The sequence below is a fragment of the Ammospiza caudacuta genome, chromosome 6 (genome assembly GCF_027887145.1).
Source record: "Ammospiza caudacuta isolate bAmmCau1 chromosome 6, bAmmCau1.pri, whole genome shotgun sequence".
In the NCBI taxonomy this organism is placed as follows: Eukaryota; Metazoa; Chordata; class Aves; order Passeriformes; family Passerellidae; genus Ammospiza; species Ammospiza caudacuta.
The window spans coordinates 21,384,345-21,412,311 of NC_080598.1; the positions used below are offsets into that span (position 1 = coordinate 21,384,345).

Below are 27,967 nucleotides of genomic sequence, written 5' to 3' on the forward strand. Positions count from 1 at the left end.
CACTTTGTGAACTTCAGCTTTAGCTTTCAGAAATGTGGAGAAATTTAGAGACTGAAGTGTTTGTCTGTCAGCTGAGTAGTGGCTTAAGTAATGTTTAATGAGTTAATACTCATGTTACATGTATTTATTTATAACTTATTCCTGAAACTGGAAACACTGCTGGAAACAGTGGGTGTGAACATTTGGGTCCATTTGTGCACCAGTGTTTGATAGGAGTGGAGGTGCAGTCATGTTATGAAGGCCTGTGATGAAGGCCTGTGATGTGGTGGGGACTGTTCAGCCATTTCTGTCAATGATGTGTTCTGCTCACATGAAAATGTGAACTGTATTCCCCATGAAAATCCAAATCTCTTCCAGTTCCCTTAAGTCCAAACAAAACCTAAGTATTTGTGGAGAAGAAAGAAAAAACTGATTTCTAGAAAAATTACTCTTTTCTTTTGGTTTTGCTCCAAAATCTATCATGAAACAAATAGCCTGCTGCACCTGCAAGCAGCTTTTTAGACGACACCTACATACTGGTGATCTTTGACAAAGTTCTAGTTTTATTTTATTAAAAAAAAAAAAAAAAAAAAAAAAAAAAAAAAAAAAAAAAGTAAAAATCCATGACCTCTTCTGGGCCAGACTCTAATTTAAGTGCAATTAAAATTTCCCTTGCAGTTTCCAAGGGGTAGTCCTCATATCTTCCCAGTGAAATGTGACTGTGTAGTGGTGAAGTTGTGACCCCTCCTGAAGTTTGGTGAAAAGCATGATTTTAATTTGCATTTTAAAAACTGGTCTGACCAGCTGTGAAATAAGGCACTGTTGTGTGTTTGGCATGAGCCATGCTGAGCTAACTTCCCAGTTTTTCAGCCTGAATATCTTGTATAAGGCTGGAAGCATTTGCTGCTTTTTAGCTGCTCAATGATTTATTACTGAGGTGCCATTCTCTTCCTGTTCCCCATCCCATGATGGCCTTCAGTTAATGATGGTGGAAAATTACATGCAAGCTTTTTGAAAAACTACTGTCATTTAAGTAAATTCAAGTCTTTCAAGACAGGTTTGAATTCAGCATAACTCTCTAAACATTACTTAAAGGGCTGTTCTTAGTCTGAAAAAACAAAAGTGTGTTTAAAAATGCCAGGTTGCACCACCCAAAGTCAATGTGTAATTGCAGGTTGGATAAATCCTGGTGTTTTCTCCCCTTGTGAAGAATCATCAGTGGCTTCCCTGATGCTACTTCAGACCTGCCATCCGTATTATTGAAAGAGAGGCATAAAATCCTTCTGCTTTTTCTCTAATTTAAGGCTGTTCTAACATCTCAGGCTACAGAGTGCTTACTGTCCAGTCCAGAGCACTGACAAGGACTTGCAGATTTGAGCTGTCACTTTGGGCCTAGGGATTCCCACAGATCTGGTTTCTTAGGTTGTGCTGCCCCAAGTCTCATGCTGGGTTCAAGTCAGCAGTGCTCTTTTGAATGTACATTTTATCTTGTATTCTGTGTCATATGTTGTTTGTAATTTTCATGGATACCAACAAGGTATTTGTTCTTTCCTCCAGTTTTGGAGAGATGCATTTGAGCATATTGCTCTCACTGGGAATAAAATCAGCATTAAACTGTTTCACAGCATGGTCTGCTATTCCATAAATGCCTTGAGTGAGATGGAGACTGGTCCCTTTAAACCTGCTGGCAGGAGAACACAGGTGAGCCTGGCTGTGCTGTGCAGAAATGGGAGGAGAGCTCCTGTTTGGATATTGCTGGTTGCAAAGCACAGGACAGATTGCAACTGAGTTAATGGTGTCTCTGGAGGGTGGCTTTGCTGCAGTGGGGCTGAGCCAGAAAACACAATGTTCAGGGAATGAGCTGAGGCTCAGCTGGAGCAGATCTAGAGAGCAACAAGGCTAATCTAGAAGGGACAGTGTGTAGGGTTAGCCTGTCCTCTGGTGAAGGAGCAGGAGAAGTCCACAGGAAGCACAAGGCAGCATCCACAGCTATAACAGGATGAAGCTTGGCTGCACTTAGCTTTCCATTTGTGATAGTCAGACCAGAGCTGAGTTAGGCAATGCTGGAATAAAGGATAGCTAGGCTGGACTCTGTGGAGCACTCATCCAGGCATCAGCAGAGCTACAGCTCTTCTGGAAAACAGCTGAGTGCCAAGAGAGAGGAAGGTTAGTGCCAGGTGTTCAGGGTACTCTTGCTGCAGCCAGGCAAGTAAACCCATGACAACCAAACCCATGACAGCTCCATCAGTAGGACAGCTCTTCAGGGTTTGGGCTGATAACTTAAGGAAAGTGTTGTACCCCAGACAAGGATTGCTATCTCCAGTCTTTCCTGCTGAGCCGTAGCTGCTAGGCTGGGCCTCCTTGTGTGCATCTGGCTTTCTCCTTGAAGTGACACCAAAGCAAGCACCCAGCTGAGGACACCAAGGTGCTGGCAGGAAATCAAAGCAACTGTTCAACTCCTCTTTCCTCAGCTGACTTGGCAGCAAATGTTTGAGCTGGAAGAGAGTCAATGGAAAACATTATTTTGAGGTGTGTTATCTTTATCAATAATCTCTTTGAGGCACAGTAAGTCTTTCATAAGCCTGTAACTGCTATGGCTGATAACAGTTGCAGTAGATGGTTGAAACAGCAAAAGAAATAACTAACCTGGCATTTATCTTTTGAATCAAAATATGGCATTCCTTTCTGACTTCTGTCATGAATTCATCACATATTGGAATAGTATCTTTCCCTTTCCAGCTATCTGGCTTTTCCTGCTGCCTAATATGCACCTTACAGTGTCCTACAGATGATCTGGCAGATTTTATGGTTTTTACTGTGCATGATCCCGATATGTCCAAAATTCTCCCAAATAAATTTTTACCAGGAAAAGCCTACTTACAAAGATTTTTAAAAGTAAAGCAAGAAATTGTTTGCGAGTAGGAACATTTTTTCTCCTTCTTTTTTTGGCTGTGATATTTATAACTCTTTAACTGTCATAATTAAACCCTTTTCTACTTCATAGACTTGCAGATCTCCAGCAAAATTAGCTGGGTGTTTCCCACATACTACTTCAAGGTTTTTTCTAACCATGACAGTCCTCTAGCTGCCAGGAGATAGACCCAGGTAAGATGCTTCCAGCTCCTATATTTATCATTAAAAATCCTGAGAAATTAAAGCCCAGACAAAACTCAAATCAGTTTATTAATTCCATAAAAAATACAAGGGAAAGCCTGATTATGTTCTGCAGGGGGTTAAACTGTTTACACAGTCCTGTCAGTAAAATGCTGTATAATTCCCAGTAAAAGATCTGACTGAAATATGAAATTGAGAATGAACCCACAGGGGCTGTGTTCAGTTTCTCTGTTTACTGTGGGCAGGCAGGAATGCTGTAAAACTCAGCACATCCATAGGATTGCTCTAGTAAAGGAAAGGAGATCTCTGTGGTGCACTGAGGACTGGATGGTTCAGCCATGAACCTGCTGAGCTTGATGCCAAACCTGAAAGAATATTAGAAGATACCCAGTCTGTAAGATTTCCTTCTACTGGGTACACACTCATGTCCATACTTGACAGTGTCATGCTGCTGGGCTTTTAAAAAGGGAAATGGAATCTGATGGTCCTTAAATTCACTGTTTTCCTCCCAAGGGAGGATAACCCCATGTTTTCAGCCTTTAAAGCAAGAGTAGCTTTCACTGGGAAAGGGAGTGGGGCTGGCTTTCAGCCACTGGTGCATCAGAACCCCAGCCCAGAGCTGCATCAAAGTGAGCCCATCATGCTTATCAGTTGGTACTGTTAAAATGAAGAAAACAGCATTCACTGCAATTAAGTGTGTGTTCATTTCCTAAACTTCACAAAAATAAACTCTGTGTTCTTAAAGGATCATTTTTCTGTAAATCAGTGTCTTGAAAATCCATGAGGAGAGTTTGACCCTTGTTCCAGTTTCCAGGTACCTTGACAGAATTCGGTGACTGGGAAATATAGAAACCAGGTATGCAATATGACCATGCCTTTATTCTTCTTGTAGACCTCTTCACAGTAGGTCTGTAGGTTGAACCCATCCAGAAGTTTGTTTTGGGGGGCTGGAGCTAAGATCCTTCTGTTTGATTTGCTCATTGAACACCAGTGCAGTTCTTATCTTTTCCAGACAGGAGATGGTAGAACAGGAAAATGTGCAAGGGGCAGGAGGGATGCTCAGAGAGGAGTACTACGGAGCACTTTTAACTGTTTTCTTACAGCAAAGTATTGCATCTCCGGGGAAAGAATGAGGACTGTGAATACATGGTTGCCATCCACAGTTTCTCAACTAGGTGGCACCAAACGAAATAGTCCAGTTTCACCTGCAAATTAGCAAAAGTGGATAATTTTTTTCCCCCCACTCTGCATAGTTCTAATGCTGACTCCTTGCTGTGGAAGGTTTAAGGCCAAAACATAGATGTTGTGTCAGAAAGTGATTGATTAAATTGGTGGGGAAACAAATACTCTAAAAAGCAAATACAGAAAGCTGAATGCATTTCCACGTGGAAGGAACAAGAGATTTGGGGCTGCCTTTCTCAGGCAAGAGTTGGATCAGACAGCAGCAACAGAGCACGTGGAAAACAAAGCAGGCAGAGGAAGCCAATCAGACATCTCTACTTGCTTTCTCTACAACAGCAGGATGGCTGCAAATTTTGTTTCTGCTGAAGCCCTGTGGATAAGAGGAGACCATACTTGCAAGGGTAGGAGGAGGTGGCTGTTGCTGGAACCTCTCCTCAAAGCCATGTGGCTGAGCTTCACTCCTGGGTGAGAATGCCAGTGGTGACCCAAAACAAACCAGGTAGCACTGCTCAAAGGGGGAGACAGGATTTCTACTCTGGACATGTCAAGTTTGAAAATGTCTGCTCTGCCCTGTTTTCACTGTGTCTCAGGCTGAGTACACAAAGTCCCACGTGCTGGGTAACCTGCTCCGGCCACATCTTGGGGCAGGCCCTGCATGGTCATCTGCTGCCAGGTCACAGGAGTCCAGGGAAGATAGACTGAGCACAACTCAGAACAGTCAGCTGCAAGGTGCTCCTGCCCATGGCAGGTGAGTTGGATCTTTAAAGTGCCTTCCAACCCATTGTGTGATCACCCAATCTCATGTGCTAACAGGACATGAGAGCTTACGCGATGCTGTCTGCAGACATTTAGTGAGTGACCTAGGAAAACAGCAAGGTAATATTTGTCATCTCTTAGCTCTCAAGCTGTCCTAAGTTTCCATGCTTTCACAACCCTGCCAGCCCTCTGCTTGAAGCAGCAAGAGTAAACCTCGGAATTTCTAAAAGACCTCTCAAATAGCTTAAGAAATTATTTGTGTTTTCCATCATAATGTAGGAAACCTTTTTCCTGATCAAAAGAGGTACCTGGGTACGGCAGGCTCACCTGTGGGACAGTTCCAAGGCAGCAGCAAGAACTTAAAGCTTTGGGTGTGAACAGGATCACACAGTGATCTGAGTAACCCCAGATGTGTCCCAGCCTCGCTGTTTCTGTCAGGTTTCTGCCACAGGCCAGACCTGGTCTTCTGGAGGTGTTTAGCATCACCAGGTTTAGAAACAGCAAATCTACATGTCCAGAAGAGAGTGGGACTTTGCAGAGGGTGGCTGCAGCCCCTATGGAGTCACCCATCTCTTCCTGTTGTGTGAAGAAGAGACCTGGCTGATGAGCATGGCTGGTTAGGCTTCTAATTCTGCTTTGTTGGGCTGAGGGAGAGAAGCTTTGGATTACAGTGAAAAGTAGGACAGGAAAGCTGGATGAGGGAGGTAGTAACAGGATAGCTGGGGGAGAACATGAGCTTAGGTGTGAATCTTCACCTTGCTGCTTCTTCAGCCACATCCTCGGAAGATTTTACTTCCTCTGGAAGCAGCAATGGTTCAGGACAAATGTTTTTGGGTTTTTTCCCTCCAGGTTGGAGAAGAATGGAAATCATTGTGATTCTTAGCATCTCCCCAAGGCCAGAGCTAAGAGCAAGCATGGCTTGGATATTGATTGTAGCTGCTCCCTCTCAACATTGCAAGTTTCTGTCTCCTGGTGTCTGCACTGTCTCCTGGTGTCTGCACAGCCTTCAAGTGTTGCAGGAGCATCAGGCTGAGTGACAGTCCTGGTGAAGCTTTCATCCCAGTGCATTGAAAGGAGCAAGAAAATACACTGCCTCCCCCTCAAAAATCTCCACAACAGATGATTCGGTGAGGCTTTCATCCTGATGCATTGAAAGGAGCAAGAACACATGGTGTCTCCCCCACAAAAGTCCCTTATAAGAGATGATTTCTTTGCAATCTGGGCAGAGTAAAGAAAATCCTGCTGCTTAAACAGGTTATTTTGTGACAACTGCTGTGCACGAATGATGGCTGCAAGGCAGAGGCAGTCACAAATGGATCCATCAGCTTTTTGGGGTCCTAAAATAACATGGCCCTGGAGGAGCTGGCTGCAGCTCTTGGTGAGGCAGCAAGCCTGGGATCTGTGACTCTCCCTGAGGTCCAGCTGTTTCACCCATGGCAGGGTGACAGTGTTCCCAGCATCCACTTCATCCTGGCAGCACGGAGCCATCTCACCTTCCTGCCCCCCAAGAAACAGCCATGCAGGTCACTGCCAATGCACATTCCTCAGTTGTTTTTCAGCTGCTGGAAGGGGAGATGAACAAACAAGCTGTGGAAGGTGAGGAATACTGAAAAATTCTGGAGCAAACTGCATTCCTTATCACCCATCTGGACCATGCTTGCAGAGGAAAAGAGTGATCAGTGCCCCATAAATCTAACACCACCTCTGCATGGGGACAGATGCATATGGTGGGAAGCTGTTGGTCGTTTTGTCCCTGGGTTGAGGGATAACACCCTGCTGAAAGGCTCCCAGGGCAATAGGTGGCTCCCTGCCAGCAGCTGTGCCCAGAGTGGGATCTGCAGGCCAATCTCACAGCCAAGACAGCGCCATTCATCGGCACTCAATAAACAAAAGTGCCTCACTGTTTTATCCAGGAGATAAGCATGGAGGGCATGAGATTGCTTTGCCTTGTGTTGTCTGTGCTGAGCGTGGGAGCCTGTGTTGGCTGCCAGAGGAGCTGAGGCGCTGCTGCTGTGGCACATGCTGTGGCCAGGCAGGGAACGGGGCTGCCTGTGGTGGCACATGCTGTAGCCAGGCAGGGAATGGGGCTGCCTGTGGTGGCACACGCTGTGGCCAGGCAGGGAATGGGGCTGCCTGTGGTGGCACACGCTGTGGCCAGGCGGGGAAGGGGGCTGCCTGTGGTGGCACACGCTGTGGCCAGGCAGGGAATGGGGCTGCCTGTGGTGGCACACGCTGTAGCCAGGCGGGGAAGGGGGCTGCCTGTGGTGGCACACGCTGTAGCCAGGCAGGGAATGGGGCTGCTGGCTGTCAGGCAGTCCTGAGGCTGGAGCCCCACGGGTACTGGGCAGTGTGAGGTGCTGGTGCTTACTGGAGGCTGCCAGCCCTGCAGGATGTGTTGCAGGAGCCGGGCCATTGTTTAAGCCAGCTCATGACATTCTCATTAGAATGCCAGGGTCAACCCAGCTGCTCTAAAAGTCACTTTAAAAGGAAGATGTCTGCAGCCTCTTTTCAAGGAGTAATGGGCAGAGAGGACAGACAGACCACATATATTGGATTCACCGGTGTGGTCTTGCATCTTGAGTTTTTGGGAACAACAGAGCTGGGTTTGGGGTTAAGCTGTCCCCTTCTTGCACTCTCCAGATGCATCCACATCTCCTCTCATTTCTGTAATATCAAGTACTTGCACAGAAAATGAAACCAGAGCAGTGGTTTCTGGGTGTTTCCTGCCATCCCAGCCGATGGCCAGCTGTGAATCTGTTCATTTTAGTCATTCTGTTTGACTACACCCTGGATACCTCCCCTAACACCTCTGTGCTGTTACCTTTGGCAACGCATCCTGTGGTCTCAATGGAGAGCAAGAGCAGGCTTAGTTGAGATTGATTTTTCCAGAAAAAGATGTTGACTGGTGCTAATTACATTACTGCCTCTTCAATATTTATCAGTTAAATTGTCTACCAGCGCTCTGAGAAACATGTCCAGGCCAAGGGAGCAGTGACCAAGCTTGCTCAATTTTACTTTTTTAAGTGTTGGTTTAATAACCACACTCAGCAGGCACTTGGGGATTTCACTGGCAGTCCACAATTTATTAAAACAGAAAACAATACTAATGGGGAAGGAAACTGAAGAGCAAGACCTCGTGACAGCCTCTTTCTTTGCAGCAGACTGAACTTGACCCATGTCCTTGCAGGGCTGAGCCAGCCCACAGCCCTCTGGGAGGTGGGCTGAAAGCAGTGCAGGATTTTGAGACTCACACAGGACAAGCTTTGTGACAAGGAGAGCACAGACCTGGTCTAATGCTCCTGCGTGCACCACCATGACAACAATGTTGCCTTGTACAGGAGGTCCTGAGCTGTGCTCTTCACCTTCTGTCAGACACAGACAGTGCTGCTTTGAAGCTCTGTTTTGCACCAAACAGATTTAAATCTTTTTTGTGTCTGTCAGGAGAAAAAAATTATGCCTGAAAGCAGAGGAAACCTTGACAACCTGGCACTTGCTGAATACAAACTTTCTTCCTCTGCTTCCTTTTTTTATGCCCTCTCTTAAATGCTGCCGGAAGAAACGGGTCCTTTGTGCCGTGCAGGTTACAAAGAGCAGTTGTTCTCATGCAGCAGAACCAAAAATAAAATGTGTGATTGCAGTCCTCCTGAAATGCAGCACAAAGATGGACAGTGTTAAACCTCTTCTTTGCCAGGGGATGGTAATGTCTTGCCAGCACATCTACACTGTGATAAACAGTAACATCTATACCTCAAGCCACACTGAGTTCAGCTCAGCTTTTGACTGAGAGGATACAGCACAGTGAAACCCACTGATGCCTTTACAAATCAGGGCAGAGTGGAGATATGCCACCACCAAGGAAAGGGGTGGGAAGCAATTTTGCAGCTGGGGAGTAAGAAGACCTCAACTCCCCCACACTGTTTCCCAAACTGGGAATTCCTGCAGGAGTGCCCACCACAGCAGCCTGCCTGCAACCCAGCCTTGCTGCCTGTTTTTCCAAGGACATGGTGGAGATAGGACTGTGGGACTGGATAGGCTATTCTGTCTTCTTGCCCACTGCACTAGCATTTTCTCTTGTGCTGGATGCTCATCCAATATACACCCACAAAATGGCCACAGGACACAGGTCTCCTTCCTTGGTCAGGCACCTCCCTTCTGGAGAGAGCTTTCCACCTCCAGTGCTGTATCTTCCCATGCTTTGCTTAGCCTGGGTTGAATAGCACACAAGGAAAGCTGATCCCCTTTTCACCTATATCCAACTCACTACCATTGGCATCTGATGCTTCACTGGCCTCTGATTTACAACTTCTTCTTACCTTGGGTTCCAGGTCCCTGACTGTGATAACAAGCTCCTCTTGTTTTCAGGTGTGAAGAACTGTGAGGTTTCTGGGCCATTCACTGCGACTCCATATAATTGTCACTTCTCTGTACACAATGTCCTCATTAGCCCTACATGCTCCTGGGAGCATCCTTGTAGGCACTCTTTTCTAGTCACCTCCAATTCCTTGCACAGGATAACTGCACTGATGCTCTGCCGGCTTCCATGGGCCCTTGGTACAGAGCTGGTAATCCCACACTCACAGGGCCTGGTGTATGTGAGCAATGAGGGAGGTTCTTAGAGATGAATTCCCTGGAGATCTTCACCTCTTTCCCTGGTGGTAGCACACCTGTGGATGCCACAGAATCACAAAATGGTTTGAGTTGGAAGAGACCTTGAAGATCATCTCACTCTATCCTCCTCTAGTGGACACCTTCCACTAGATCAGGTAACTCAGAGCCCCATCCAGCCTGGTCATGAACACTGCTGGGGATGGGGCATCCACAGCTTCGCTGGGAACCCGTTCCAGTGCCTCACCACCCTCACCACAAAGAACTTGGTCATCCCAAGAAGCACAGAGATCTGTTTGGCTGCTGCTGTCCTCCTCACCATTAAAATACTTAATTTCCAAGGCCTGATGAAACAGTCTCTGTTGATGTTTTGACCCAGCAAGGATTCAGGTCCCATAATACTCCTGAGAACTCCAGGTCCACAGTGGAGCCTGCTAACCCCAAAAATCAAGGCCTGCCAGTGGTATGGTGGCTTTCCTGAGGGGTGGTGTGCAGCACAGCATGGTGACCCAATGGGCACAGTGAGCCTGGCTGGTATCCTGAAGAGAATCACACAATATGCTGAGTTGGAAAGGACCCATATGGATCATCGAATTCAACTCCTGTCCCTGCACAGGACATCCCCAGGAGTCACACTCTGTGCCTCAGAGCATTGTCCAAATGCTTCTTATGCTCTGTCAGGCTCGGTGCCGTGACCGCTTTCCTGAGGAGCCTGTTCAGTGCCCAGCCACGCTCTGGGTGCGGAATCTTTTTCTAATGCCCAACCTAAACCTGCCCTGACACAATTTCAGGCCGTTCCCTCGGGTACAGATGACAGACTCATTATTTCTCCCCGCTGCCGCTCGCCCCGTGTCCAGCCGTGAGCGGCCTCTCAGTTCGGCTGTGGGCGCGGCCCGGGGCCGCTCGGGGCACGGCGGGGCAGTCCCGGCCCCCGCGCCCGGCCGGGGGAGGCGGCGGCGCTGCCCGGGCGCCCCGGCCCGCGTTGCCATGGGGACGCGGCGGCCGCCCCGGCGGGGAGGGACAGGCGGTGGTGGCGGCGGCCGTTCCTGCGCCGAGCGCGGCCGGAGGGGGCAGAGCTGAGTCGGGCCGGGCCGCGCCGCGCAGGAGCTCCGCACCCCGCGCCGCACCGTGTCCCCGGCCCCGGCGGGAACCGCCGCCGCCGCCGCCCGGTAAGTGTGGGCACGGCCCTTCGCAAGCCCTCCGGAGGCGCCGCCGCGGCTCCCGACACCCCTCCTGCCGCCGGGATGCAGCTCGGCCATGCACGCCGGCCTGGCTCCTGCTGCACCGGCCCCGCCGCCGCTCCCCCCGGCCCCTCATCTCCGGGGTGTGCCGGCCGCCCTTCCTGCCCCGCGGGTCCCGGAGAGCCGGCTCCTCGCCCCGGGGGGCTGCGGGCTCCCCACGTACCCACCTCCCTCCCCGGAGCTGCGGGCTCCCCTTGCCCGCCGCCACTTCCCCTCCTCACCCTGGGGGTTTTCGGTGTTCCCAGCCCCTCCCTCCTCCCCGGGCTGGCTCCCCGTGCCTGCGTGCGGGCCCGGGGCTGATGTTCCCCCTGGCCGTGGAGCGGGGCTTGTCCTTGCCGGGCGCGGGGGCTGCAGCCCGGCGCGCCTTCCTCTGCCCTGCCCGGAGAAATTGCGGCGACACGTGTGCGGCTCCTGCGAGCCCTTCAGTGCCCCGGAGCTGCAGCTTTTTATATTGAAAGCGATTGACGAGTTTCTCCGGGCTTTGATTCTGGGGCGAATCGTAGGATTCCCTGACCGCCCCGGTGGCAGCGCAGGTCCTGCATCTAAGCCCCTCTGAGCTCCTTCCAGACTCTCCTAAGCCAGATCCCTGCCTCTTTGAGATAGGTCAAGGTTATTGTGCTCTTCGTGCAGTGGACGGGGAGAGTGGAAATGTGGACAGACTGTGGGATTTCCTCAAGGTCACCCTGGGAATTGGACCCCAAGCATCCTCTTGCTGCACCCTCTGCAGCTGCTGGGTGAGGCTGAAGTTGTGGAAATCGGATTTTCCAGTGTTCCAGCCTCTTTCTTGCAAGGCTTCTCAGATTGTAGGGCATATACCTTGCCAGGTGTCAGGGCAGGATCCCAGATATATTTATTTGGCCTGATGTCTTTTGGCTATTAGATGTTTACAGTTCAATAGTGGGTATTTTTACCATAGTGTGTTAATCTCCGAGATCTCGCTTCTGTTAGGATCTGACTTTGTGGTGCTGCTGTTGCTGCTTTGGGATGGTATCTGCAGTGATTTTGATCACTGCAAGTAACTGTGGCTTTGCTTCTCAAGAACTCGCTTCTTGGCCATGCCAAGCAAAAGGCAACTGAACTAGAGTGGTACTGATAAGGATGTATCGCCTGGGACTCGGGCGGTGGTTGTCTTCTTGTCCTCTCCTTCTGTTTTGCTTTGCAGGCTGTTATAAACAAAGGAGTAGGCAAGGTTTAATAGGAGGAGTTCCTCTAACCTCTTCCTCAGAAAATAAACACGAGGATTTAATGAGCATTTACACCTTTGAATGTCTTGCCTGTAGGATTTTAACTGCATGCTGTTACTTGCAGTTGTTCATACAGGTGCAGTTTTTCTCCTGGTGCTGTGCCCTTGGGCTCATCTGTTCACCAAATGCCTGTCATAGTAAGGAGCGTTATGTTTTGGGGGTGGTGGCGATCTGTGGCACAGATGGATGGCTGAGATGGAAAAGGGATCAAATCTGTGTTGTAAACTGAATCCCTGCTCTTGAAGGAGAGTCTGCAGTCCTGTTTGGTGCCCAGCAATCTTGTTAATGTCTTACTAGGATGCCAGAGCCTGTGAGCATCTTCCTGCTGCCGTTTTAGGAAGGGATAGTGTGCTGTATTAAGTTACTAAAAGGTAGAAGTCACTGACAGCCTGTCAAGGCCATTTGCTCCCCTTTTACTGCCAAGATTTAAATTAGAGGGCAAGATGGGGGAAATCCCTACCTGGCTAGCCAAGGTGACAGCAGGCATGTCCATGTGGAAGCAGCTCCCTGCTCGCTTGTGCATCATGTTTTTTCTTGTAGGTCTCTGCCAGGGCAAAGGTGTGATGGAGGCCCGGTGACTGGTGGCTGACTGGTGTGCCTTGAAACCTGGGAGCCATAGGATTTAGAGCTGTCTGATAAGGGAAATTTGGAGAAAGTCTTGCTTAGAAGCTGTAAGCATTTCATGTGTCTGTACAGCTGTTCTTGCATAACTGTTGTCATCCTGAGAATTGTGAAATAGTAGGAGGGAGAAATTTCCCAGAGTGGGGCAGCTGTGTTTCCAGGTGAGTAAATGTTGTGTTGTGTTTAGCTAGAATAAAATCTGTGTGTAGAGCAAACATTCCTGACCAGGGGCCCAATTCTGCAGATTCCTGTGAGAACAGCTTTTCCTTGAAGGTTAAAGCCCAATCTAACATCATTGGAACATCATTGTTGCAGGGTGTGTGATGATCATGCAGTGCTGTGAAAATAGTTAAATATCTTTGGCACTTCTTGAGGAATACACCCAGTGTTGATAGCTGGGTGTGCAGCTGCAGTGTGAGCTATGGTTTGCCCTGGGTGGGGGAAATGTCAGGAGCCAGGAAAGGGGCTGTGACCTGGTGCTGACCCTTTGGACAGCAGAGGGCACAGGGATACAGCAGGAGCTGATGACTCAGCAAGAAGACCCCAGACTGTCTGGGTGCACAAACTGTAAGAGTATAAAAGCCCAGGAATGCTTTTGTTAGGGGTCCCTCCCCAGAGGCACCAGGTCAAGCTGGTTTTGTGTCACTGCACCACGATTAAATTACTTAGAGGATCCAGACATCTGAGACTGCTGTGGGAAACCCAGGGCTGAGCCAGTAAGGAAACCCTGTCTGACTGTGAGTGTGGGGTGTGCAGGGAGCCAAAAGGGCCACCCAAGGGGTCACTGGAGCCATCTGCTGTGAAGGGACTTTGGTCCCAGCAGTGAAAGTCTTGGAATGGGGGGAGTGTGACTGGCAGAGTGGCTCCTGGGTGGTCAGACAGGAAAGTTTCTTTAAGACACACTGGGTTTTTATCTGAATAATCTGCAGCCAGGAGGCTCTAAGATGGGTGATGAGTTGTTCCTTCTTCCTCAGCAAAGAGTACGTGGGTGTGGAATAAGGATGCATGGTCTCCATTTGCAGTCCTCCAAAGGATCATGCCTTGTGTTTGCTGATGGGCTGGCAGGTACTTGTTTTACAGATGCTGGCAAGCCTCTGGGCTCTCACCCCCACTGTGGAAATAAGATGCTTTTGGAGGGTAATTGCCAGATTCACAGTAGCTACTGGAAGGTGGGATGTCCTTGTGAAGTCCAAGGGATGAAAGGCCTGTGTGGTGGGAAGAAAAGTTTAGCAGCATTGACCATAACTGCAGAGGGACTCATGTCCCCTGGTGCTGACTAGAAGCAGGTCTGCCTTGTTCCACACCATCCTTGCTTTTGTCACTTGATCCCTGGTCTCACTTGCAGGCAGGGACCTGCAAATCTTTTGCACTGCCAACTTTCCAGTGCCAGTAAGATGTCTTGCACAGGGTGTATCTCTTAATGGGCTGAGTTTATCTGCCTAAAATCATATTGTGCTGTCAGAATGACATAAAAGGGCTTTGAACTAGGCCCCAAAGGGAAAGGAAAAGGGTTGGAAAAATGCAAAATATTTTTGTTCCATTGTTAGGAGAGCCTGGCCTGGGGAGATGATATGTAACCAAACCAGGTTTGGAATGACTGGGACAAATGATCCTGGGTGCTGCAGTTCATGTGTGTAATGATAGGATGCTGACGCACCTTGAAGGGAGTTTCTACATTTTCCCCTTTTCTAGCCTGTTTCAGAACAGAAGTATTTCTTCCTAAGATTGATTTCTTCCTGGCCTTCCTTTTTCACAGTTCCCCCCCCCCTTCATTGTTGTCTGTTTTGTTTGGTTGGTTTGTTTGTTTTGGGGTTTTTGTTGTTGGTTGGGTTTTTTGTTTGTTTGGGGTTTGGGGGTTTTTTGTTTTGGTTTTTCTTTCCCCTTTGTTTCTTGGTCTTTCCCTAGAATGAAATTTCTACACAGCTGATGGCCCGTCAATGCTGTCCCAGAGCTGAGCACCTTCACCCTTTACTGGACTAAGTTGATACAGCTCTGGCAGACAGTGGAGCAAATTTAGTTAGCACCAGCTGAGTTTGAGCATCATGTGGGAGCCCTCGAGCAACAGGAGGAGTCTGGTCCCACAGCCTGTTTAGCCTGTCACTTACAAGTTTGTTAATGTCCTGTTAACAGGACATTATGTTAAGGTCCAGTTGGACCTATCTTTCTCCCAGCTGCCTCTGCTCTCCTGTTAAAATCTGCAGTGCTGTGTAGGACAAATGTCTGTTCTGCTCCTTTTACAGCAACAGTGCAGGATGGGGAAGAATCTGCCTGTTCATAGTATTCTGCCTTCTGCTGCTGCAGGTACATAAGGACTGGTAATTATTCCTTTTACATCCATGAGGCATTCTCCTAAATCCTTAACTGTGTTTTCAGGAAATGCAAAAGTCTGCTTTAATGCCCATGTTTGTATATTCAGGCTCTATTACAAGTGACCAAACATCTGCACTACTACAGGTTGGGAGATACAGAATTGTCAATTACTTATCATGGCAAATAAGCTGGAGATGCTGCCTGTTGTAGGCAGTGCATTGTTTTTATTTGTTACTCTTGAACATGTTGAACACCATGCCTGTGTTCCATGGTGCGTTCCTCATAAATGGCTGCATGGACTCCAGCCTTGCTGGAGACAGTTGTCTTGTCTGTCTGCAGTGAGACAACAGGGTTGTGACTGCAAGTGCCTGTTCTCTGCCAGAGAGGTGTCTGAGGTCTAACAGGGCAGTGTGTTTCAGCTTCTCTGGCACCATGATGTAGTGAAGCCATCCTCCTTCAGCAGGGCTGAGTCCTCTGGCTGTACCTGCTGGATTTGGGGACTGTCACTTGGCCGTATCCAGCTAACAGTGGCAGCTTGCTAGAGCTAACACTGTGTTGCTCCAGCTAATCCTAACAGCAGATATGTATTTTCCTCTCCTGTTTGTCTTCCAGCACAGAGATAGCAGGAAGGAGGAGTTGGATTGAGCTGTCCAATGCCATACTTGGATGTTGCTTTAACCTTGAAGTATTGATTACCTGGTAGTTTGAGTTATTGTGAAGATAAAGTAACAGGAGGTACAAAAGCTTTAGAAAACAAGGCAAAATCCCAGACAAACCTTATGAAAAGACCTTGTCACTCTGGGTGGTTTGTATTTCTGTCAGGCAGTTTCCTCTTACACATCTGCAAGTACAAAACCTTTGAACATTTTCTGCCTTAGGTGGGCTGTCTGAGTGGAGATTATATGCTCAGGGAAGGGAGAGGCACCCAGGCAGCAATGCTTGTTGTGTATCAGAAGGAATATGACAGGTTACTGTTTATGTAATTTATGGAGTCTCTGTTGATCATAATTTAGTACAGCCTGTGGTGAGCTGCTCACAGGAATGCATTTTTACTCTGTTTTGTTAAACCTTTCAGTAACTGGTGCTTGTTCTCATTTTGGTAGTCCTGTTGTGGGTGGGTGACTGCGTCTTGTCAAACCTTCCTGTGCCCTGCTCCTTCCTTTGGCACTGAGACTAGTGTATGGCATATCAGGAGAGCTGTGTGGATTTTTTTTCTTTCCTGTGTCTGAGGCATTTATCCAGAAGCCAGCAGGAGAGGCTGGTTTTGACCCAGCTAAGTTTCCCCAAATAGCATGAATTTGAGGAGCTGCAGATGACTAAGTCACATCAAAGACTGTGCCTGCCCCACCTGGAGTTTTGACTCCATGTTTGGGGCTTATACTCACAATTTAAAAGCTGTCCCAGCTATGAGGAGGGTTGGTGCCCTTTGTAGACAGGGTGGGGAGAGGGAAGGAGAAGGAAATATTCCCCTCTTATGTATGACAGTGATGCTTCTGCACTGGTTGAGTAACTGGCTTGGAGGAGGTGTTTGGGAAGAGAGTTATGTGCTTTTCTTTTTTAATTAGAGCACAGAGATAGGGGACTTTCATCAAATTATATTAGTAGGAAAGAGATGCTGTGCAAGTGACCAATTGGTTTGGATCAAGCCAGAAAGAAGCCCAGTAGCCATGATCCTTGGTTTCTGAGTTCCGCTGCAGCTTTCAGTGGAGCCTTTTTGCTTTGACTAGGGGCTGTGCTGTGTGCTGTGAGAGCTCTGAGCTGAATGAGTGCTGGCTTTTGTGTGGATGAGTGCCTGGAATTAAGCTGTAGCATGTGGTATGCTTAGTCTGGGCCAGACCATCTTCATTTCTGCTGCTGCTGCATCTTTGTCACTGTGGTGTCTGACACCTTACTGCCCTTAATGGGTGTGGAAAACAGGGCAGTTCCCCGTGTCCTGGTGGGTCTGATGGGATGGAAACGCCTTCTTCAAGGCCATGCATGGACTGGGAGTGTGTTTGTGCCCTGTTCAGTGCTGTTCTCTTTGCTCTGTAATAGTTAGGGATTTATAAAAAAGAAGAAATTGTGTTTTAGGGACAGGCTTTGTGGGGGGCTTACTGTGAATTTGAGTCCTGCTTTCTCCTTTGCTACAGATTTAGAGCAGGACCTGGGGTAAGCAATAAGTCTCTGATCCTTTCCCTTACAATGCAGTGGGAGCAGGAGCACTCCAGGGGTTCACCACTTAAAATGGCCATGGCAGCTGTTGCAAAAAGTATGATCTGATCTAGTAAATGATCTCTTCTTCTAAGTGTTTCATCTCCCTTTTTCAGTTTGTGTTGGCTTTCTCAGGGATAGCAGTACTAGCTTCCTTTTCCATACCCTGGGCAAGCCAAGCTCTTCTCTGTAAGGCAACAGGAACACTTGTTTATGAAGATTATTTTGTAAGTGTAGTAGTTTCTTTAAAGGACATAAAACTCATTGTGTTGGCCCTTCCCCTTCCTCCTGAACTATCCCACTTACTTTATTAGCAGCTAAATGTGTGTGTGACCTGAGCAGCTGTCGCCTTTTTGATGCCCTTTTTTATTTTTTACAGAATTTACATTGTAGATTCTGTGGTGCCTCACGCTGGTTCTTCAAAAGTAATGGAGAGCTTGAAGGAAATAGCTTGGATACTGAAGTGATAAGCACTGCAGAAATGCCAGACGCTATATAAACAACTAAACTCAGCCCCCGGCCCTTCCCAAAAGAAGGATGATTTGCAGAAATACTTCAACAGATGGTCTGAATTTGGCTTTGGAAAGGGGGGAAGAAATGCCAGGTCGCTGCTGAGCGGTGTGTGGGCGCGTGCCTGCGTGCAGCGTTCCCTGCCAGCACGCTTGGGGAGGCTGAGCCGGCTGCTCCCACGGCCCCTGCGCTCAGGAGGCACCTGCACACCTCTGACTCAGTGCCTGTGGCTGCACAGGGCCCTGTGCAGAGCAAGGTGCCATTTTCCCTGTGCTGAGGGTCAGCTGTGCCCACCTGTCAGGCTGGTCTGGTTCAGCTGAGCCATGGGCAGTTTGCAAAGCTTGTGGGAGAGAGGCTGCAGAGCTGCTGGGCAGCTTGTGACATCTTGCTTGGCACACAGCTGAGATTGTAGGAAGGCTGTGGGTCATCTGACACTGGGTTGTCCCTAGTGCTGCTGCAGTGTCCTGGACCTGTGTCAGTGCAAACTGAGGTGGTGTGGAGCTGAAAACAAATGGATCAGCTGTGATAAAGGGCATGTGCTGTTTGGACACACATGTGCATATATGTGAGCTGGCAAACTTGCTGGCAGCTTGAAAGGGCATGGGTAAGGATTTACATGTCATGATTGAGAACCCTGAAGAACTCTGCTGTAGCCAGCCTCCCCTCTTCCTCTCTCCAGTGAAATTACTGCTCTTGCAGAGGAGGGAGAACGTGTTTCCCCCAGAGTGCTGCATCACATCTTGAGTGGGCTCTGCTCTGGGGCAGGCAGGTTCCCATGTCACTTGTCACAGCTGACTCCAGCTGGGTTATAGATTGGAGCCCAGAGTCCTTGTCCAAGGAGCTCTGGAGCAGAACAGTGTGTCTAGTTCCTGCATTGCCAAACTGTTGCTAGTCTTCCGAGGCAATGTGCCTGTTCCACTGCTCACTGGCATGACGATTCCTTGTGTCTACTGCTGCCTGCTGTTGCTGCCATGCACTCTTTGTGAGACAGAGCTGATAATTAGAGCAGAGTTGTGAGGTGGTTTTCATTTGGAAACTTTTTGAAAACAGTTTCTCAAGCAGTGCAGGATGAATTGCTTCCTTGAGGCTGTGTCAGATAAATCTTATGGATACATCTGTCAGGTAGCAGCATTGCCCTGCACATTTGGAGTAGCCAGGTGAGACATCTGATATTCAGAGAATGACTTTTCAAGTTTGATATACTTCACTTTTTCCTCTTTCCCCTTTCTTGTGTTACTCATCTCCCTGCACTCTGTTTAGGTGAGCAGGACTAGATGTGTTTTGATTTGCCTGTAGTCTCCAAAATACATTGTCTTCCTGCTGGGAATGCCTTGCCTGCCTTGCAGCCTGTTGATTCACTGCACTCTGGGTGAGCAGGGAGCTGGTGAATGGATTATGCCACAGCCTCCTGAGCCATCAGGTGGTGGTTACAGTCCCCTTGACAATTCCTCTGATTGTCACAGAGTGTGTATGAGTTTCCCTGGAGGAGCTGCTAACCTCTTCAGAAGCAGCCTGACCCATGTGGGTTTAGCAAGGAACCATTTTGTTGTGATCTGAACAGTTTTGGTGTAAGCAAAACAGCTGAGGTGGGGGGTGAGCAGGGCTGTTGGCAATACAGGGGGAGCAGTTGTGTTCACGTACCCCCACAGCAAAGGGACTGGCAGCAGCAGTGTCCTGTGGCTGATAGGCAAGGAATATTGACTAACATGACATTTAAGTGGCATTTCTTCTAGTGCACTGGGAGCACTAGTGAAATTCTGCCTTTGGCACTGAGAAGTAATGAGATAAGCTTTGTTCTTCAGAGGGTTTGCTGCCTGCTGTTGCAAAGTGCTTGGAAGGCTGGGAGATGTCCTTTTGTTATCCTGTCAATTCTCCATGTCTGGTCTCTTGTACAGAAGGCCTTGGCTCCAGTGGCAGCTGAGCTTGCAGCCTGTACACCAGCGTGGGCATGCTTACGTGGTGGCTCCTGCTTGATGCTTCTCTGTCACCTTGCCTTAGGTGGAGCCTAGCTCCTGACTCCAAAGGGTCATGCAGGAAGGGTCTGTCCTTTCACACCCTGAGGTCCTGCTTCATTCACTGGGATATTTTAGAGTCAGTTCCCATGTCCATGGCTGATGCTCTTGGTGCACTGTGGCTTTGCTACAGGGACAGGATGTGGTGTTTGTGGGATGCTTTGCAGTTCCAGCCAGGCTCAACAGTCCTTCTTTGGGACTTTTGAGTGACAGCTATCAGTTGACATGCAGACCCACAGGGCTCTGGGTTACTAGGCCTTTTAAATGATGTTGTTAAGGGCCCAGAAGCTCTTATCTCCCAGGCTTCCCTGGAGGGATTCTTGTTCTGTGTTATTGTTGTATGTTGGTTTACTTTATCGGTGCACTCGGCAAGCTGCTGCAGGCCACTGCCAAGAGGAACAGCCCTGCTTCCACTCTTGCCTCTCTGCTTATGTCAACACAAGCATTTGTGTGTTCACAGCTACACGTGACCTGGGAATAGGCCTGGCCCAAAGTGAGTTCTTTGAGTTGCTGGGGAAAGGAAGAGCAGTAGTCTGAAGTTATGCTGGACAAGTGGTTGAGTAACCACAGTCTCTGCTGGGAAAGTAAATCATGTGGCATTTTCCAGGGGCTAAAAATCCCTGGTACTGTTCCCTTCATGAAAATCTTTGCCCCTTCCCCCCCAACACACGGTCAGGACTGCATCGAGCCTGTATCAGCTCCTCTTTGTGCAGAAAAAATGGTGTTGTGCTACTCTTCCACTGCTCTCATCTGGTGCCTGGTTGTAGATTCTCTCTTTGTTGCAGAGACACCATCATGCCTTTATAACGCTTAATATTCACATAGCATAGCTGAGAAAGGTGGTGGCTTTTCCCATCTGTTAGGGGTGGCCCTAAGATGTGCTGCTAGATGCATGCAGTATAGGAAGAAGTGATGAGAGAGGGAGAAGAAAAATGCAGCACCTTTGCTTTGCTCCAGCACAGTCCCCTAGTGCTTACAGGAAAAGCACATCCTTCAGGAAGTGTTTGGTGAGCATGTGTCCTTGGAAGTGCCAAGAAATATGACCAACTTCCTTTCCTTTCCTTCCCTTGCATGCTAGGAAGTGGTGACAGTTCCTAGCAGACACCTCAGTGTGAACATGGCTGATGCTGAGCCTTCTTCAGGGGTGACAGAGGTTAGAGTTCTGCTTACCCTTGGGCTGGAGAAATGGGAGGCTCCTCTCTGAGCATATCTGAACCTTGCTGGGATTGTGTGTCTCTCTCCTTGCTTCTTCTTGCTGCAGCCTGTTAGATTTCTGAAGGCTCTGTTGCCATTTTGACGTGGGAGGTGCAACTGTCCCTTCTGCCTGCTTCCATTGCCAGTTAGGTTTATGCATGTGCTGGGATTGCCTAACTTGGTTAAGGTCCCACTGCAGGCTCTGCATGCTGTCTGTCTGAGCTGCTGTCATGGCTGACTGTGGGGTTGGGGAGGAGATGGGGCTGTATGAGGAGCATCACATGGCTGGATGATGAGTGACTTGCAGCCCTTGGTGCTGCTCCAGGGCTGGAGGCTGCTGGTGCCGTGTGGGAAGGAGGCTGCCAGCAGGGTCCCAGGCTCACAGTCCCAGAGCAGCAGGGTGGCATCCCAAGGCTTGCCATGTGCTCTGGGCCACAGAGATAGGAGCAGACAAGCTGGCTGGCCCTTTGGAGAGAGGATCCTGTGTCTGTCATTGCACCAAGGCCTGGGTGAATTTTACACAGGGATTTTACACATGACCCAGGCAGCAGCTGGGCTGAGTGAGCCATAGGGAGAAGCCAGTGTTCCTGTGCTTCTCCAAGAGCTGTGTCAAGGCAAGTGCTCCCTGCTGTCTCACAGCTGTTATGAAAACGCCTGAGTTTGCTGCACCCTTCTCTCCCTTTGCCCTCAGGGCATGCTGGGCTTGTTTGAATTAATGTAATTAGCACATGCCTTATTAGCTCACTAAGGCACAAAGAACTCGTGTATATTTGTAGCCAGGTTAAGCAGCCTCTATTAATTTAATAACCGTGTCCTCCTTAGTGCAACAGTTATTCACTGGTGGTGACTCAGAACCAGCCAGTATGGAGGAAATTTGGGTGAGGTGTGTATGTGTGCGGTTCTCCTTTATTGTGTTGTATTTTTGTTAATGAGCAGAGCTGTGAAGGGAATTAGCAGCAGGCGCAGTAGATGGAAGGGAACTTTCAGTGCAGGTTTACTAAACAACCAGCCCTGGATATTTCCTATGCTCTACCCTGTCGGTAGAAAAGGATCTGTAGAATGAATCAGCGAAATATGACACAGACTGGGAGGCGGAAATTTACAGAAATAAACTTTAGCAACCCACGCTTGAACTCTGCTCCAATCAGGTTATGTGCTAGGTACTGATAGTAATTTTGCTTCATTGTCTATCCTATTTCCCCTTGATTTTGAGGCAGAGGAAGTGGCTAGTGTATTCTGGTGCTGCTCATATTTGAGACTGGCAACGAGCAAGGTTATTGTAAAAGGACAGAGAGATAGTTGCAAGTAATTTCATTTCCTGCAGCACTGTGGTCCTTGGCTCCTTTTGCTGTTTGGGGTCTTGCCATGCACAGCACTTACCTAGGTCCCATGGAATGCTGCCAGGATGTTTGCCACCAGATGTTTGGGGGATTTCTTTTGGTTTTGTTGTTTGGTTGGTTTTGGGTTTTTTTCTTCCTTTTTTTCTTCCTTTTTTTCACAGAAGCTGCAGGTTATGGTTTGTGCTCCACCACCCTGGAATGATGCAGTCTGTGAGTCCAGGATGGTGATATGTATCTCTTCGGTAGTTCTGCATGTGGGATAGTAAAGTCCTCCACTGATTCTAAAACTAGTGAGTTAAGCATTTTGGGGGCCTTTTTCAGCCAAGACCACGATGCATGCACAGGAGATTTCCTGCATTTCTTCTCTTCTTCCCCCTTCTTCAATAATCACAGGTTGTGCTCTTTGTGGTGAGCATAAGCTGGGAGGAGGAGCAGGAAGAATGGTACTGGAAAACTGTTGATGTGCTTGTGCTGTTTTGGTCAGGTCTCCTACAAGTAACAGGGTGAGATGCAGGTGTCCTGCCTGCTCCTACTCCCTCTTTTTATTTTACCTGTTTGCTGGTTCTGCCCAGTAAGCTTGGGCTTGCAAGGCCTGTACTGTTCTTGGCCATCATGAGCCTGTGCAGGAGCATCATTGAGAAGGTGAAGTTGTTACAGCCAAAGGGATGATGAAACCCCCATGAAACAGGACCAAAGTGTGTATGTACTTGTAATAATGTGCCCTCTTGGTGCTTCTGGCAGGGGAGCAAGTCCCCAGGCTCCAGCAGAGAGGGTGAGTTCTGCTGGCTTGCATCTCTGCTGAGAACCTGGACCTCCTGGGAGGCACAGAAGGAAAACAAGTCTGAGATCCCCATGGAGTGACCAGGGATGCACACAAGTCCTGCTGCAGCAGATTGAAGCAGATAAATTTAATTTCTACTTTCTTAGAGCCTGTTCTCAGGAGAACTCAATGTTTTAAATGAAGGCTCTGTGAGTGGTGTGTGGGGTGAGGATCTGCAATGGTGCCCATGTGCAGTTCCTAACAGGTATATTGCAGGGGGGAGAAAAAAGCAAAGAAAGTCTGGGGGAAGATATATACCTGCTGGGGTACCTCAGATGCTGCACAGAGATGGTGATTTCCCTCCCCTCCTTCTTTTTCCTTTGTTTCAGGAGCAGGAAGGGACACTGCTTGGCTCATGCTGGCTCAAAGCTGTGGAATTCTTAGTACACACCAAGACAGGAGGCTTTTTCCAGAAAAGTTTTTTTAGCCAGTGTTGTAGCTTTGTCTGGGATAGAGTTTATCTTCTTCCAAGTAGCTGGTACAGTGGTGTGTTTTGAATTTAGTACGAGAACAATGTTGATAACATGCTGATATTTTAGTTGCTACTAAGTACTGCTTACTCTAAATTAAGGACTTTTCAGCTTCCCATGCTCTGCCAGCGAGGAAGTGCACAAGAGGCTGTGAGGGAGCGTGGCAGCAGGAAAGCTGTGACATGGGCACCATGGTGGAACCTGGGTGGGATCACTGCCATGGCTGGGGTGCTCCAGTGGATGACTGTGTGCTCCTCAGAAGGGACAGTCAAGGAAGGAGAGGCAGTGACTGTCTGTCTGTTGGGGAGTGTTTTGGCTATTGGGAGCTGAAGGGTAGTGATGATAAGGTTCAGTGCCTGTAGGTGAGAATTAGGGGGAAGGCTAGCAAGGCAGACACCCTGGGGAGAGTATGTTTCAGGCCACCCAACCAGGATGAAAAGACAGATGAATGAGCAACTGCTTCATGATTGCCAGCCTTATTCTTGTGGGAGACTTCCTGGATGTCTGCTGGAAGCTCGACCCAGCACAGAGAAGGCAGCCTAGAAGATTCCTGGGCTGTGTGGAAGATAACTTCTGACACAGCTGGTCAGAGAGCCCTGACCTGCTGTTTAGAAGCAGAGAAGGGCTGGTGGGAGATGGGATGGTTGGGGGCAGTGTGGGGCACAGTGACCATGAAATTATATAATTTTCAATTCTTGATGCTGTAAAGAAGGAGATCACCAAAGGGGGTCCAGGAAGGCTGAATATACCTTAAGAAGGAAATTTTAAAGATGCAGGATGTCCCTCTGTGCCAAAAGATGAGCCAGCAGGAGAGAAGACCAGCCTAGTAGAACAGGGAGCTTTTGCAGGAACCAAGGCAGGTAAAAAAAGGGTTTGCAACATTTGGAAGAAGGGGCAGATGACTCAGGAAGAGTACAAGGACATTGTTACGTCACCTAGAGAGAAGATAAGAAAGGCAAAACCTCAGCTAGAGCTCAATCTTGCCAGTGCTGTGAAAAGTAATAAAAAGTGTTTTCATAAATACACTAACAACAGAAAAGAAGGCTAAAAAGAATCCCCATCCTTTACTGGATGCAGAGGAAACAGCAACAAAGGCTGAGGAAAAGACTGAGGTGCTTAACGCCTTCTTTGTCTCAGTCTTAACCAGTAAAATTGAATATCCATAGGGCAGCTGGTCCCCTGAGCTGGCAGACAGGGACAGAGAGAGCACAAAACATCTCCTGCAATCCAGGAGAGCAGAAAAGATCCCCAGCAATCCAGGAGGAAGTAGTCAGTGGCAGGGGTGCTGATGGAGCTGGCAGAGCAGCTCACCAAGCTACTCTCCATGCTAGCCCCAGGGCAGGGCTGCCAGGAGTGCACTGTGGGCACAGCAGTGCCTGAGCTGTCAGACCTTCCCCTCTGCAGCATCTGAACCAGCCACAAGGAACCAGCACCATCCCAGGACCACACACTTTAAGGCATCCAACAGGAGCAGCTCTGTGGTTGGTTGAGTGTTGCTCTGGTGAGGTACTGCTGCAATTTGGCCTGAAAAGATGCTTATTCCTCCCAGCAGGGTCACTGGCACCCCTTTCTTTCAGCAGAGAAAGCTGAGAGCTAATAGCCCCGGTTTCATTGCTGCTGGGGAATGAATGGTCCCTTTCAGGCCCCAGGACCTCAGCTCAGTGCTCTACCTCATTCCTACTGAGTGAGATGGAATCCAACCCTTAGCTTTCCCTTGGGCTTCTTGGTTGGTTGTTTTTAATTACTGCTTTGTACATGGTGGTTATTTTCTAAACTGGGAGGGGGGAACTCTTTTTTACTCAGCCTCTTGGCAGAGCACCCAAGAGAAGGATTTGCACTGAGTTTCTCCATGGTATGTCCTTCCAGTTCTGAGGGCTGGTCTGTCTGTCAGCTGGCTCCTGCCTTTGTTGACCACCACAGGTTATTGAAAAGGAATGCTGTATGTGAGTTCTTAATTGTTCTCCTTGCTCTCCCTCCCATCTGCCAGGCTCCCAAAAGCTCAGCAAAGTTGTCTTCTCTCTCCAGCTAATGCTGCATGTCTTTGAAGCTGTAATTTCATAAAACCTGGAAACCTGGTGTAAAGAACAGATCCAGACGAAGGTGGATTTAAAAATATTTACAATTGTATCAGTTCAGCATGTGACATGATTTCTCAGGTGACACTTGGAAAGGAGCATTACTGGCAATAAGCAGCCACTTAATGTTTGTCCAGTAACATCCAAGGTGCTTGTACACCAGCATGATCATGTGCAGGCCATTTTGCTGTTTGTCAGTTAGCTTGTGCTTCTACTGCTGCCTCTGCAGCTGCAGAATAACCAAGCCCATTATAATCTTAATTTAAATAACCATTTTATGTCAAAGTTGGTTATATATATATATGTATATTTAATTGTATTTGCATATGGGTTACCTGTTCTGTAGCTACCTCTTACAGATCCTTTTGAATTGGTGGAGGGACTTGCAGGTTTCTACAGACCAAAGATTGGAATCTCAAGCAAGTGCTGGGCCTGAATTTTTGCTATGGCCATGCCCTTGCCTTGTATGACCACATCACTGAAGATTTTATGATGAGATGCATGGAAAGGGTTTTCAGCCCTCTGGCACCTACTCCAAGACAGTTTGCTTTGAGCATGAGTAGTTGTCCTAAATTTAGAGGCTTGTTACTTGTGTTGTAAGTGTTCAGAGGAGTGACAGGGCAGCAGGGCAGCATGCTTGATGTGGCATTTGTGCAGAGCAGAGGAGCCAGGTCTTTTGAGACTTGACCCAATTGCCTTTTTGAGAACTTTGAGAGGAGGCAGGTTGAGATGGGAAGAGCGCCAGCAGCTCCCTTTGGTTTCCTTTGCTCCCCTCTGTCTGGCCAGGGGGTCTGTGAGCACTTGCTGACCTGTTGTCTCTCTTCTGTGAGGGAAGATACTGCCTTAAGAGTGTTTTAATGAGTTGCCCTTCAGTGGAGGAGTGTGTTCTCAATAAGATGGCTGCAAGCTCATTTGTCCTGCTGATACCTTCCCTCCAGTTCCTTCAATTTATCATCTCCAGTATCTTTGATACCAGGACTTCCCATGTGAGCCCTGGGTGAGTCACTTCTCCTAAGGGCTGTCCTTACTCAACCCTTACTTTTGCTCAGTTGCAAAATCTCCAGGACAGGGACTTTCCTTGACTGAGGGTCAGAGCAGCCCCTAAAATGACAGATCCCAGGTGGGTGTTGGGGCCTTTTGGTGTGCTGCAGTACTGATAACCATTCCCAGCTTCAAGATGAGTGTTAGCTTCCAGTCTTTTGATCCAGGGCAGTCTCTACTCAAGACATGCAGAGTTGAAGGGTGTATCTGGTGTTTCTTCCAGACCAGCACAGGCCTGTTCCCCGAGTCTTTCTGTCTTGGCAGATGGCTTGGCATCTCAGTGTTAATGGGGTCATGCTGATGCAAGAAGAGGCCTCCATGGGACTCCTTTTGTTAAGCAATAGAGCAAATGGCTTCTGCTCTAATCTAAGTAAATTGCTGTTTTTTTTGGCCTAGAGAAGCTCTCCAAGTCGGGAAGGCACTTCTCTTGCTGCTCACAGTGCCTTTTGGAGGCCTTGCTCCAAGCCTTAGCTCTCACAGAGGTAACAGCTGGTGCTTGTTGTCTTCTTGTCTTTACTTACAGCAAAAGATTTCTCAGCAAAGCAGACAAAGTTGTGTGATGCTGCTGTACTGGGAGTGGGGGGCCAGCCTCTGCTTCCAGCAGGATGGAGAGCCCAAAGGGGAGGGAGTAGGAAAACTGGGTGTGTTCCTCCTACTCTTACTGCCTGGAGGCAGGAAGTTCCCCACCTGCTTCCCTGCTGTTTTGTCCCCTTGCTTTCCAGTGACACCTGCTGCTCCACTCACTTTGATCTGTGCTTTGGAGTCAGCAGCTATGCTGGCTTTTCCTGGTGTGCCTGAGACAGGCAGATAGAGGGGCAGTTGTCAGGAGCAGTCAAGGCTCTGCCTGATGTCTTTGGTAACTCCTTTGCTTTGCAGACCCTGGTGACTGAGGACATCAGGCAAATCTTGACTACTGTTGTGTGAATCTCCTGTAGTCTCAATTAAATCCTGGTGGAGAGGATGGTTGCAACAGTGTGCATGCAGTATCAGAATGCAGGATATTGCTGGGGCTTGAGGGATTGTCCCTGTGACACTTCCAACGTGGCCCTGTGGTAAATCCTCTTCTGTTGCAGCATTATGGGTGACTGCACTGGTTTGGATGTGGTGAGTTACTGTCTGCTAAGATGTTGGACTGTTTTTGTTCGAGGCTTGTTTTTTTTCCTAAGCTGGAATGTTGTCATAGGCATGGGGTGTTCATCAGGCTGCCAGCTGTGGTTTGAAATCCTTCTGTAGGTGAAGGGCAAGTCAGTGATGGAGCTGGAA

General features: G+C 48.5%; 1 protein-coding gene across 2 annotated transcripts in view; it reads left to right on the forward strand.

Annotated features, from left to right (window-relative positions):
* The first annotated feature begins 10,700 nt into the window (after window positions 1-10,700).
* SLC25A22 (solute carrier family 25 member 22) overlaps window positions 10,701-27,967 on the forward strand; it is a 51,973-nt gene continuing 34,706 nt past the window's right edge. The window contains exon 1 of one of the 2 annotated variants that reach the window (XM_058806751.1): window positions 10,701-10,805. The gene's annotated coding sequence lies outside the window, so the exon portion shown is untranslated. Of the gene's footprint in view, window positions 10,806-21,743; window positions 21,842-27,967 lie in introns of those variants that run through there. The other variant, XM_058806752.1, reaches the window with a different exon arrangement.